The 14,422-nt window shown below is 39.7% G+C and overlaps 1 long non-coding RNA gene across 1 annotated transcript; it reads left to right on the top strand.

Annotated features, from left to right (window-relative positions):
• Window positions 1-7: 7 nt before the first annotated feature.
• LOC139611399 (uncharacterized) lies at window positions 8-13,423 on the top strand. Its single transcript, XR_011686306.1, has 3 exons — window positions 8-381; window positions 3,768-3,856; window positions 13,021-13,423. It is a non-coding gene; the product is annotated as an uncharacterized lncRNA (long non-coding RNA).
• The last annotated feature ends 999 nt before the right edge of the window (window positions 13,424-14,422 follow it).

The raw sequence follows: 14,422 nt of genomic DNA, 5'->3' as shown, positions 1-14,422 counted from the left end.
CACTCTCTCTTTCTCCTCTCCCTCTCTTCTTTCCTCATTCACCACAGTAATGGCAGCTGCTGAGGAAGTGAGGTATTGTGCAAATAAACCATACAAAAAAAAAAAAAAAACACGGTCCCTCCCCCGAAACACGTCACGGGCTGGGGAGTTGCTTATTGAATGAGCGTCGCTGGTGATCCAGGGCAAACCAACGTGTCCACACATTTTATGCACAGACGTAGTAAAAAAAAAAAAAAAAAAAAAAAAAGCGGCGTTTTATTTTTTTCGACTCTGATAAGCTGTGTTTCACTGTCCTCTCTCTCTCTCCGGCTGAAGGTTTCACCTGCACCCAACGGTGACGTCACAGGCTCCCAGAGTACACCTGTGCAACGGTGCTGCAAGGTGAGAGTGAAACCACTGGATCGTAGCATAGACAAGGTTTTCGGGGGGGGGGGGGTGCTGTTGTTGACCCTTCTTTCAGTTCAGAGGATTTATTTGTAGCCAATAATGTATCAAATGCTATTAACACGTTAAAATACCCACCAGTACCTCACATATACTGCAGGATGCTTTTGCTTTTGACTTAATGATTCAAAATGGTAACCCCCACATAGCCACATAGGGTGAGTCCAAATGAGCCCCCACACTAAATTATTTGGATTTTCCATTCTGCATTTTACTAACTGACACTAAATGACGTTTTAATGTCCTCTCCATACTCCCATTACATACAGATGGGAAATACCGAATGCTTTACTTTTTAATTTAATCGATTTTAATTAATGGCCTAAATAGAAGTCAGATCTAAATCTGAAAAATGCTGGAATCAAAATAATATCACCCCAGGCTTCTAAAACCCACGGGTCCCCAGTAAAAATACAGAGGATATGATTTCATTGTCCTCATTGGTGGCTGCCCACAGTTACTAGAAGGTTTCGTCAGGGTTTGATTCACACTGCTGTTAACGTGACAAACTGCTCTGACCCTGGTGTATAACTTTATCATCACGTCAGAACCCATCATCCATAATAATACACTAACTGAGAAAATCAGTTTTCAGGGCCTTTAAAACACGATGTTAATGTTTTGACAGTACTGTTAATCCCACTGAGAATCAACCAACCAGCCAGTCTGTGCAGCTTTCAGCCACTTTGTGCTCAGTGTTTTGTTGTTCTGGTCTGTCAGAGTTCACCTTACCCTCAGGTTGAGTTGCTCCGCCCACCCCCTGAGTGTCAACAAGCCGCTCCCACACACAAACCAGCCGTACTGTATAGCCTGCTACCTGAGGGTCAGTTATATAACATGCCAAAGAGAAACAGGGCTCCTTACAGGCCCCTCCTTTATAGACAGGGGTAAAAGTGCCTCTGGGCTACTTTGTTTACCCTGCTGCCTCTGCCACCTGGACCAGCATAAGAAGCAGAAATGGGTAGATGACAATGGAAACACTGACAATTCTTTTAAACTTAACTTATAAATTACTGAATTTACCAGGTCTAAACTATGAGTGAATATTGGTTGCACCTCACCAGTGGTGTGAAAGAGGAGTCCAAGTGACATTGACGACATCTATGTTTCAGTTTATCAAGCTATTTTGCAGTCATATTTGGTTAAATGCTACTGCATATGCTGACAAGCATTGGCACCTCTGACCCCAACACTTACTGATGCCCTGTGCAATTGTACACTTCCGTTTATAGTGGAGGTTGTGCTGGCAACCATGCAGCCTACCATTTTTTGCATCTCAATGTGCTGCCCAGCATATTGTGTTTGTGAAACACATCTGAATTTCTTAAGCGTATTTTCTAGTTACATCAAACAATGAGGTACTATTAGTAATGCATTCAGGTCAATCCCTGTGTCACACTGGTAATGCTTGTGCTGCCACAGTAAGAAAATGAGATGGCTCCTCTGTCCTCTCCTGGGCTTCTGGCCACCTATCCTGAACAACTGCTGCCTGGAATTAATAGATTAGAACAAGTGATGCTTTGGAAAAGGTGGCAGTAATATGAGATGTTTCGTAATCAAAGTCTTAAAATCCGGTATTAAAATCTGATATGAAACTGGTTTCATATCACTGAGCTTCTGGGATGATTAATTTCAATTCACGTAACCAAGTGGTCTCTGCAGTACCTTGTCTTCGCCACAAGATGGCAGCAATGCACTAATGAATAACAAGGCTAAAGGAGCTAAATCTATTTCCCCACGGTGGAATATCGCAGAGACACAGCAGCAGCAGCAGGTAAAAGGAACCAAGGGACCCCCTGTAGTTCCTTTCATGTATTTCTGACACAATAATATTTACACCCAACTGTAACATACAGTTTTTATAGCAATGCAAAAATACTACCTTTTCAAATCCCATAATCTTATGTTTTTCTTAAGGCAATTTTTTTTAAATAATGCCTTTTTGAATAACATAAAATTAAGCTTGTTTGTCTGCTATTTAGGCTGCATAAGTTTGAAAAGATTCCAGGTCCAAAATGACTGAAGTGGTCATGGCTCCTCTGGAACAATCTGTCTGACAACAATCTGACATTATGCCTACAAAGTTACTATAATCTTTTATATTCATAATTCTTACTATTATTGTAAGTGTTTTTCCTAATGATACTTCACTTTTCATTATGTACTTTGTACTTTACGATTGATTATTCTCATTGGGGTTTTTGTAATTAAATTCCAGCTCTGTATCCCCTTTCTTGAATTTTTATGATTTAACACATTTCAGTATTTGTATCTTTTTTTTTCATGCTCTACATCATTGGTCAATTACTTGGTAAGATGAGCACACATTCTCTGCTACCTCTTATTAAGGGATTTCCTGTCACTTTGAGATACAGCACATATAGCCGTACAGTTACATGCTCTGAGCTGTTGTGCTGCGATGTCGACAATACTGTTGTGTTGGTTTCAGAGTATCGGGTTTTATGGCTTTTCAGGGCTTCTTACTGCTCAACTCGACAATGTATAATGAGATTCAGAAATGTGAAAATGCTATTAACATATAAAACCGCACACTCCCAACCCCCTTCATCCACCGCAACAGGAAATCATGTGTTCCTTAATAAACAGAGGGTAAGACAGAATAAGAATTAAATATGATAAGCTGATAAGCTTAAAGGATCATCGCCTGTCAGTGAATGCAGGTCTTCTGTGAATTTTTATAATTTGATGCAAGAAAAATCATGATAGAAAACAGCTGGTGTTCTTTAAAAAGCAGAATTCCTCATTCATTTGTCTTTTACACCGTTCTATAGATTACTATTACTGCATTAGTCCGCACATTCCAGCCACAGCAGCTACTTGGTACAATTGATTATCTGTTTTATTCCTTTTCTAATCATCACTTCAGTGAAATAAGTTATTACATTTAGAAATATGGATGATATAATATTATTGTACTATTTACAGTATCATTTGGTGTGTATATACTGTGCGTTTACTAAATTATTGTCGAGCCAATATTACATCAGATTTCTTTATTATTCAGAATGAAAAATATTTCCAAAGAAAATATTCCTAGAGGACAAAGGACCAGCTGCTAATCTTCAGAATATGTTTATATTGTATTTGTTTTTGTCTGATATTGTATCATTGCCTTAGGAACCACTCATTTTAATGAAATGTCATTTGTACACTCAGAATAATAAGCCCTGCCAAGCAGCTACTTTATACTCCTAAATTCTGTTGTTTTCTTTTTTCTTTCTTTTTTTCTCTGACAAAAAACCCTGTTTTCCCCTGGCCTCCCTTGCTTTAGATTTTGTTGTGTTTTTGTCTTAATCCTCCAGCCGTGTATCAGTTGAATCTTCTGCAAAGGCAGCAAGAGCAACAGCTCATTACAGAAAACAAGGAGCAACAAAAGCAAAACGAGATTGAGGTAAGCTGATTTCAGATTTAAACCGAGCAACTCAAATTTGTCTCTCTTTACAAAAACAAAACCATCTGCCTTCATACATTAGGTAGTTTGTACTGTTCCGTCGCCATTCGTGAAAGCAAAAATACATGAGGGATTAAGTTAGTTATTGACAGTGAATCACAGTGGTCACGTCTGTTTGGGTCAAAGAAAACAAGTTGTTTAATGTAAAGCAACGTCAATAATGGAAATGCAGTCTAGGCTGTGTTTGTTACTTCTGTCCTGCCCAACGTGAGGGCTGGGCTTGGGTCACCTTGCACCTACCCGCTGCTCACTCTTCAGTAAAAAACAGACATATATGTATTTTGCACTATCCTCTTGAGCCAATCATGGAATGAACATGAAAGCTTGCAAATAAAATACTTACTTATACTGACTGGCTCAGATGGGTAGAGGTTCTTTCTGCACTGAGAGGAACTTTCACGGTGCTCTCGAAATGAATGTTGATTTGACTTATTTTGGTTTACATCTCCAGGATTTTAGACACTTGGTTGTGCGTGTGGGGCAGCATTTATGTGATTTGTTATCATCAGAATCCTTTAACTGGTCTTTTCTGTTATGTATCAGCATCTCGGGATTAGTTTGTGCCACAGAGCTCCTGCAGCTGCCAGCTTTTATTCATTGCCAGTGAAAAAAAGATATTAGAGGTAGATTTTACAAGAAGCAGGTGCACTAATTTGGGGGAAATATGAGCACAGGGTAACGGTACCAATCAGATGGATGGACACCACCAGTAATCTGGAAGTTTGTTTCCTCTGCTCATTATTAGTCAGAAAGACTGAAACATAAAAAAAAGAAAAAGCTTCAGTTCCACATTTCAAAGGAATTACTAGGAAAGTATAAAGATGCATTCCTGAGTTGCACAAACTGTGTGTCTCATCAACACCATATGGTACTTAATGCTTCCGCTTGAAGCTGTATTTTCTGTCAACACGCACCTCTACAACATGATTGCTTACAAATTATTACAAACCTGCTCTTCCAAATGTAACTATTCAGCTGCTGATGACAACATTGCCCCCCGCAGTTCCTAGAAAGTGTCAAAATAGTTCTGACAGTGTTTAACTTTATGTTATTTTATGTTATCACTTGCAAACAAATGAGGTACAGTGCAAACAGCAATGGGTGCGCTACATGCAGATAACACACGTGGCCATACAGGTTTAATATGAGGAACTTCTCACTTGGTGCATGCTGAGTACAGTCTGTAGGGGACAAATGTGACTGACGCAACCAGGCCTTCCACACAGACAGCGGGTTAGAAACAGGAGATAAAAGATGAAAGCTGACTGTGAATGAGACATTTATGGTTGCGTGCTGTTATAACAACACCTACATAATTTGCCTCTGCCCCGCCAGACGAGCATCCAAGTGCAATGCATAGCTTATTTTAAAGGTACACACTGAATGAATATAATTAATTGTATTACACTTATAGTAGGTGTAAAGGAGGCCCCCTTTAAAATGTACAGAAGGTTAAATATGTAAATCTTGGGCTTATCACATGGTATATACATAGACTAAGCCTGTACAAAACACTTGACCTCTTATGTGAGGCAGTCTGAAGATTACCTACAATCTGTGCCCTCTCTGGTGTAATCAGTGGGATTTACATTTTTCATTAAAGACATGCATATAAACCTTGTAACTTTGTGGTAATTTTCAGATTTTTTTAAATTACCATTTTGTTTTTTTGCATTCCATACATTCAAAACTGTGTACCTACTTCATATAGTCAACTTCCAGTGAATTGGGCAGGATTAAATATAGTAGCAGATATGCAGGAAAAGTACTGAGTGCTGGGGTTACACCCTTCATGAATGCTTCATAATTTTTGTGACATCATTTTTGTGATATGGAACAGATATTCATGATCATAGGTGCAAGATTACCTGGTGAACACCTGATGAATCCATTACAGAAGCATCTTTTCTTTTGGAAGTACAATAACCTATCAAACACCTGGGCTTTCTAATTTCTGAAAGCAGGACAACAGGCCTATGGAGCTCATTGCAGTATATTATTTCAAAACCTGCCTATTTTCTGTGCTTTTTGGTACTAATGATAAAGCAATCTCTCAACAAAACGGAGTGATGACAGGGGGCTGGGAAGGAGAAAACAATTTGCGTAATGGAAAAATCAGACCTAATCTTCTCCAGCCTTAGGAGCTGCGAGAGACGATGAAGGGAGGGAGGGGAGGGGAACGGCGATGGATGAGCCTCTAAATCTGAGAGTCCAATGAGAGCTGATGTGTCTTAGCCCTAACCTTAAACCTCTTCGAATGGCTGTTTTCTTGCATCGATCCCTGAGACAATGCTTTGGCCTCCACCAAACTCCTCAGTTTAACAGCATCTATCTGCTGTCTCTTTACAATGAGCTTCATACAGAATACTGTGTGGGTTTTTTTTTTTTTTTTACTTTAAATTACATATTGTTGTGCTCTCTATAATATTGTGACCTCAAAATTTTGGCTATGGGTAGATTTTCTCATGACAACCAAGGGGTGGCAGTGTTGTTTACTCCTCCCTGGCATGAGGTAACTCAAGATGGACAGTTATTACAAATATGTATAAAGGATAAGTATAGAGTGCACAAACATCTTGCAGACAGTCGCAAAATGTTGCATTAAACTAAGTATAAAAGTAATACTCTACTATATACTCTATAATTGTTCCTCCTGTCTTTACTGGACTTACAAACAGCTCATCCCGCCATTGTGATTCAAGTGTGAGAGACAAAACCCACAGTCTCTGTACTTTGTAGACACACATTTTAAATTTCAACTGAAAGTAATATGAGATTTCAGCTGTCAATATTCGTCAAATAAAGTGGGTATGCTAGGATATTTTTTTTAAATAAAATGTCCTCTTTTTGTTTCCCCAGACAGTCTTGTGATAAGGAAATAGTGACATAGACGCTCACATTACATGCTGATGTGGTCAATTTGATATTTTTGCCTCCAAGTGACTTGGATCTGATTTCTTTTTTTTTTTTTTTTTCCAAGAAACTGTCAACAAATCAAATTTTTTCATATCAGATCTGCGCCACTCATTTTAGATCTGATTCATGCCATATCAGGTCAGATTGGAATTCATGTGTTTTTTAAACATCCCACTTCTCGCCTGTCATCATCATTCAGTGTCAGTAACTCACAGCTTGGTGAAAATAAACATGGAGGAGAGCAACAACAGCGATGGGCCCCAATGGAGAGACGAGGAAGTTTCAAATTTATTGGACATCTTCATCATCTGTGTTCTCTGCTGACCTCCACAATTAATCCTGGACATGTACGCTAGCACAGCTTTGTCAGCCATGTTTATGATCTGACTGTCACACAAATGACACTATTGTTGTTATTCTTCTACATGTGCGGCTCACATTTCAGTTATCTCTGGATGGCAGTTTAGGATCTCAGTGGTCTTCACAGCAGAGCAGGAAACACGTCATTTACAAATATGAATGTGAACCATCAACACAAAAATCAGGTCTGACTAAAAAAATCTGAATTGAGCATTAAGGCCTGTAATGTGCACATGGAGAGGAAACTTTGTACTAGAAAGACTAACTTTGTACAATCTCCACTTATTTTGTATAATTCAGACCGCTAAAGCCTCACATCAGCTCTGTCTGAACTAATGAATACATTTTTGCAGAGGACAAGTAATATGGACTGTCCAGCACTTAGACTGGAATCATATTCGGAAGATATCTCCTCATTGCCAGTGTAGACAGGGAGAGGAATGATGTTTCATTGTACATGTGGTTTGGTGAATGTAGTTGTTGACAGACTTGAAAAAAATGTGACCCTATCCTTTAAGTAGGAAATCATGAGGATTTAATGGTAATGCCTTCAAAATTTTAAGTTCCTGTGCTTTGCATGTTACCATATGCACTAATATGCAACTGTTTGTATCAGATTGATGATTGGTTGAGTGGTAAAGAATCTGAGAATGTTATATGTTCAGAAAGTTGACACCTTTCCTGTTCATAAAATTGAACACTTGATTTCAATTGCATTTTTTGAAGAAGGGATGTCTTTTGGCTTTTTGCACCTCACCTTCTCCAAGCGTCTTGAAGTTGGCATTTCATGTGTCCTCCCAGAGTATTATTGAGCTAAAGGTTGAAAGATGTTTGAGGAAAGAATAAGGGCATCATACAGTTCATTAGTAATCATATGGGCAAGCTGGGAAGTTGCTGAAAAGTGTGTATGGGGGATGAGATTTCTAAAATTATTGATTTGTGTTCACAGCTAATACCCTCCTGCCATACTGAGAGCAGGGTGTTATCTCCCATTAAGCCGCTGTACACTCAAAGAAAGTTATTATCCAATCAGGAGAAACAGAGAATACACACACTGGAGTGGAGCTGATCCATTTTGCCTTCAAGTAGCCAAGTCAGAAATTAAGAGTTGACCTCTGGAGAGGAGGCAATGATGAAAACAAAGTACTGCAGTGTGCCTGTGTGCATTACCAAGCATTGTGTAAAGGGTGCAGCAGAGATAGCATCTGGGTGTGTCTGTATGTCAGCTTGTCGCATGAATGTCTTTCCTGTACAATAGGCCTATATCAGATATACATCATCTGTCCATGTGTCCGTCTGTGTGTATGTGTGCGTGTCAACGTGTGCTTCATACTGACTTGTCTGTCTGGCAGCGTGATAATGCTGAGCCTTGTGAAGCCGCTTGCCCTCTCTGTTGTGGCTCCTTGTTCTTGGCCTACTTTGGGAGAGGTGAATTGAGGGCAATTCTAGTCTATGGGTAAGGGGATTAGGTCTCCAAACACGCTTCTCTCCAGTTTGGGATTTTGCCCTGATGCCAGACACTTAAAGTCTGCCAGGGATTAAGATAAAGGGAGAAGTAAGAGCGGTGTGTATTGTGGTGTGCGTGGGTAGATGTTTTCAACAACAAAAAAAGGAAGAGGAGGGGCGGATGGTGGTTAATAAAAAAAATAAGATGTATGGTGGTGATATGATCTGATACACCAATGCAGCATTTGTTGACCTATTTGGCTGTGGCTCGTGCCACGATGTCGGTCAGTATGTTTTCAAGGGATAAGACACAATAATGGAGAAGCTGTTCTTTTCATTTCCTTTGTATTAGTCGATGATCTCTTCTCAATTCAGTGGTTTAATTAGGAAATGGCTCCGATCTTTCATAATATCCTCCATATTACTGGTCTCACAGTTTCCTGATTTAGCAAACAAAATTATATTGACATAACAGCATCAACTGTTAGGAAGCATCTGACATGAAGGCCAAGCTTATGATGTGGGCACATTTAAACTCTTTCAATGACTGCCTTAATTATCAATCTTTTCATAAAACAGAACATCATCTGCATAAAATGACACTTTTCTAAGTCCAAGGGTTGCTGAAATACTGAAATAACCATAAAAAATCTCAAGCACCACAACAGGTGAAATGAGGAATAAATTAAGCCTCCAAGTAACAGGTATTTTGCACTGAGAGCAAAGTGGCACGTCCTCTGAATTATTTATTAGATATAATGATAAGAGCATCAGGTTGAGGTATTAATGTCCCTGAACCTCTTATTTGGCTTTCATAGAGTCTTCATTAGAGTCTGTCTTTTCCTTTGTCTTGGTGGTGGTGGTGGTGGTGGTGGTGGTGGGTGGGGGGTTCCTCCACCCCTCCACACTGTGTCTGGAGGCTCCTCCTGGGTAAGAGGCCGCTGCTCCATCACGCTCCTCCAAGAAAGTGGGTCATGAGTCTGAGACTGTGGGATTACCGACCATCAGGCAGGCGTGTGCCGGGCCGTCTCTTATCCATAATGTTTAGACTCCCCCCACCACCACACACTCCTCCCTTCAGTGGAAAAGAAAGGCAAAAAAAAACCAAAAAAACACATGCCCTCCAACCCCTGGCTTGCGGGTACACAAACACCCATCTTCAGCCATAAGCTTGTTAGTCTAAGACAACTCAGAACTGACTCCCAATGTACCCGTGGTCATCTCACGAAGAGGAGAACAAACGGAAGTGAAGGCGTGCATCATGTTTCTCAACTTCTTAAAAGTCATGGAAATACATATTCACAACAACAGTAATAAAAACTTAAACAAACAATGTTGGCATGTTGCCTTAGGATGTGGGTTTTTTTTACAATGTTCTCAATGAATAATTTACTGAATCCCAGCCGGCTCAGCAATAATGACATCTAATAGCGACACAATGATAAATGCTGGCTTTTAAACAGCTGACCCCCGTGATGCTAATGGCAGGCTGGTTGTCTGGTATGCTCTGACATGGAGTATGATTAATCAGCAAATAAATTATTAATAATAAATACATTCATTTTGCAGCGAAATGATTACATCCATCATTCGAGGTCACTGTTGCCATGTACAGTGCCTCTCTCTACTTTCCTCGTAGCAATGGTGAAAGAAAGGGATACATCAGTGGCAGAGAGTGGAGACTTTGAAAGGTGGATACAAAGTAAATGTTGGAAAGAAAGATGCTGGGGGTGGTAGTGGATATAAGAGAGAGGTTTAGAATGAAGTAAAAATTAAAAGGATAATAATCATAGTTAGTTGTGTTTTATGCTGCAGAGAAGGAACTATAACTTATCTACTCATCTCACTGTTTTGGTCTAGATTGGGGATGCTAGCTGACTCTCTGTCTGGGTGGGTTCATTAGAGGGAGAGAAAGAGGGGGGTGGGAGTGAGGGGGGCAGAACAGAGATTTCAATTAAAGTTCAATTATAAGCACCCAAGACCACACATGACCTCCTTGAAAATCCAAACACACAATACTAAATTGAGCCATGATATTTCACTCAACTGATTAAGTATTTTTGTCCCACTAGGAGTTTATGTTAATAAGGTATAGACATACATAAACAAACACATGCATCCACATATGTATACTATATAAACATGATACCATGCAATGAGATACAAGACAGTAATGTTATTTTGTTTATTTGCGACGGCCTTGACAACATGCAAACCTTCCTCTGTCTGATCAAGATGAATTTTAATTAAGCACATCAACAGGATTTCTAATCATCTTGAACAAAATTCCTCTAGAATCAGATGCCAAAAGGAGAACTCAAATGTTGTAGTTATTTGAATTAGTCATATTTTATTATTTTAGTAAACTAAGTTGTATTTCTCAAAACCAGTTTTCTTCTCCATTTGCAATTATTTTGAGCATTTTAGGTTAAATACTGTACAGCTCTGACAGTATTACACTTCTCACTTCTTCACACTGGGCAGGAATACAGTTCTGGATGGAAAATACTGCATATCGTATATGAATACTGAATAGTTTTTTAATATATTTATTTATTTAATGGCCTGAGAGTAAAATAAAATTTATATACTGAGTCTGGTGGTATATTTTTTTATTGTAGACCGGAAACTCCCCCCAGGCTGATAAAACCACCAAGAGAAAAAAACAAAAACAAAAAAACCTCAAACACAAAAGACAGCTGGGCATGTGAAACCATTTAACTCTCTGTTGTGAGCATTGTGTTAGGTAGCCTTTTTAACAACAGCAAGATAAAAACGTGGAATGAAGAAAATGTAGTTAGCACAAAAGAAATGCAACAATTATCATATATTTGATTCTGTTGAATGATCTAACACAGATTCTTGGCCAACATCCATAGCAACACATATGCCTCTTTTTCAGCAAAACATGTCATTGTGCAAAACTATGAAAATATCCTAACAAGGCTTCCAAAGCTGATTATATCTATATAACTTATTTAAAACCAATCTAAAGATGTAAAGCTCAAATCAAGGGTAAGCACTTTAGACTTCCTTATTGTCTCTAGTTAGTTTTTCTACCCAAGTATGCCACCTGCAAACCGGATAGACCCAACAGCAGGCCAACATCTGTAATGACAAGCTTTGGCTGAAAGGTTTGAACTCTGACCTCCCAGTCATTATGTCTGCCTCTGGGGTGGGTTATCATTGCTCTAAAAAGCTGATATTTCCCACCCTGGACAAAGATGGGTAAAACACACCACCGGGTCAAACATAACCAGTCGGGCCCCCAGACGGTGCGTCGGAACTGACTAACAGCACCCCCCATATACGTGAATGGATGGACAGTTGTTGGCCTTCATTGTCTGAGCATGAAACTGGGGACACATGTTGGGTGGTAAAAGTGTCAAGGCCTGATTGAAGAGCCATTGTGCTGGTTTCCAGTGGTAGAAGTGAGGCTTTGTTCCCTGTGTTGTTCATCATTAGCATATCAATATTCAAAGGGGCTGATGCCGGGCAGAGGTGGCAGCCCTTTTTAGCCTAGAGTAGACCCTCCTGCACAAATAAAGAAACCTGCATTCAACTCTTAAGGGCCAGCTGTTGAGTTAAGCCCATAATTGATAAGAAGTGTGATGAATTATATCGGATCTAAAAGCAGAACTGAGTTACAGTCATAGCTGGGTGTATTTGTCCATTTTGTCGTTTCTTTAAATACCCGAAAATCGTTTCAACTGTCTGACAGTGTCCATGAAACACTTTTGACCCATTTCTCCAGTTCTCTTGGGGTGAATAACAAAGGGCTGCATGGTGCTGCCCATTCTACCCCACACCACCCCTCCAGCACACATCCCTCCCCTTCTTCAACTCAGGCCAGCTGACCCCAAGACTGGCAGGCCGGGAGACAGTTAGCCCCGTGTGTTATTGTGTGTGTGTGTGTGTGTGTGTGTGTGTGTGTGTGTGTGTTTCAGGGGCAAAGCCACCAGAGAGTGTCGGTTACTCCGAGGGCCAAGCGGAAAAGCGGTTGGGCAGTTTAGCCAGCTGCTGAGGAAGCGAGCCACGGCTGGCCTGGTCAGTGAAACCTTGCCAGATGGAGCCATTTCAAAACAATAAGCGCTGCTCGGTATGGTTGAAAACTAGAGACTGGTTGTTCTGAGGACACAGAAGGTGGACCTTTATCTACAGTAAATGGATTGTTGTTGAAGTTTGCAATATCTAGAAATTTGGATCCTTGGGATCAGGAACTTAGTCCTGATGAATTTATGCAAAATAACTTTTGCAAATTCATAGTCAAGGCTTGTTTTTCAAATTTAGATGTCATTCCCCTGACATCTTTTCCAACTATTTTCCCTATTTCTTTTTTTCTTTCTTTCACATAGATTTACTCTCTTTCTCTTTCTCTCCAGACAGCAACAGGCTGAGGTGTCCTGGGACTACTCCGCTGAGGAGTAACCAAGCCTGGGTAATGAGGCGTGTGATTGGTCCCCTCCCTCCTGGACAAGGCCAGTCTTTAGAGGACATGATGGATCATGACAGGAGCACAATGGCAGCCCGGTGTCAGAGGGGTGGCATGGCCGTGCACAGACCCCCCGCAGTAAGCCTCGGTCATCCAGCTCAGCTGTGCATAAGAAGTTTTACACATGTATGCACATACATGTACACAATTCGGACACGGAGCCGCTTGTGGACATACAAGAGCATACAAGTGCTCCAGTATGTGCATGTAAAAACACATGAACAGAACACATTGAGAGGCAGTCACACCAAAAACTATATTTAAAAAAAGGGGCAGCAGACTGAATGATTATATTCTCAAATGTTCATTCCTCTACTCATATTTTTATCATTTTGTCATTAAATTAGAGATTAATTGACGGTGACTACTTTGTCTGTCTGTGCAGGCGTCATGCTTTTGCTGATTAAAAAGGCTGACATTTTTTCTATTTTTCTCTTTTTTCATTTCTTTGCAAATCACTGTTAAACAAAATCATAAATGAAAGAATTTTACTAAACATATTTTATAGAATGTTATTGACAAAAGCAGACCATTCAGTTATATGAGGGTTTGTTTTTTTTAATTATAATTCTGGACTTTTTCTTCTCCTGTTGTATCAGACAGTATTGTTGAAGGTAAAAGTTTAAGGTAAGGTATTTTTGTTTTTAAAAAAAAGAAGGTGTAAAGGGATATGTCTTTGTTCCTGCTGAAATCATAAACCATTCTCTATTACACATGAAACACAACAGATCTGAGTAAAGATTTGTATTCATGAATCTATTCCATTCTCTTTTCAGGTAAGAGCCCCCCACTTGAAGGAAACAGAGGGATTTTTGTTCTTTTGAAGTTACCCGGACCCACAGAGCTCTTGTGAGCCTGTTGAACCTGCTCATATTCAAGGTCAAAAATCAAGTTGTAATAGGTGTAACAGGCTGAGTCTTGATGGAGGACCATTAACAGCTGATTGCAGCTGCTATCTCAAGTAGGACCCAGGTGTATTAACACTTTACCAATTTTCTGTGATGATGCTCTACATTTCACACAGGACAACAAACCAGGATAAAAGCTTTGGTGTGCTTTAGGGGTTTGGCTCATTATAATATTCATACAAGAAAGCCAAGGAAAACAAGATGTTTTTTGGGGGAAAAGTGACTAAAAAAATACAATTTCATTTTTTTGCTCATTAAACTTAGCAATATTTTTGTTATTATAGTATCAAAAAATAAATACAGGACAATTATCCACACATGATGCTTCAGTTTATCTTGCACCACTCACAGTGTCACAACAGCATCAAATCCGGGAAGATACTC

The sequence above is a fragment of the Trachinotus anak genome, unplaced genomic scaffold (assembly GCF_046630095.1).
Source record: "Trachinotus anak isolate AG129_WGS33_773 ecotype Australia unplaced genomic scaffold, CSIRO_AGI_Tana_v1 ptg000028l, whole genome shotgun sequence".
Taxonomy (NCBI): domain Eukaryota; kingdom Metazoa; phylum Chordata; class Actinopteri; order Carangiformes; family Carangidae; genus Trachinotus; species Trachinotus anak.
The sequence above is the reverse complement of the archived record's forward strand: the minus strand, read 5'-3'. Positions and strand labels throughout refer to the sequence as shown.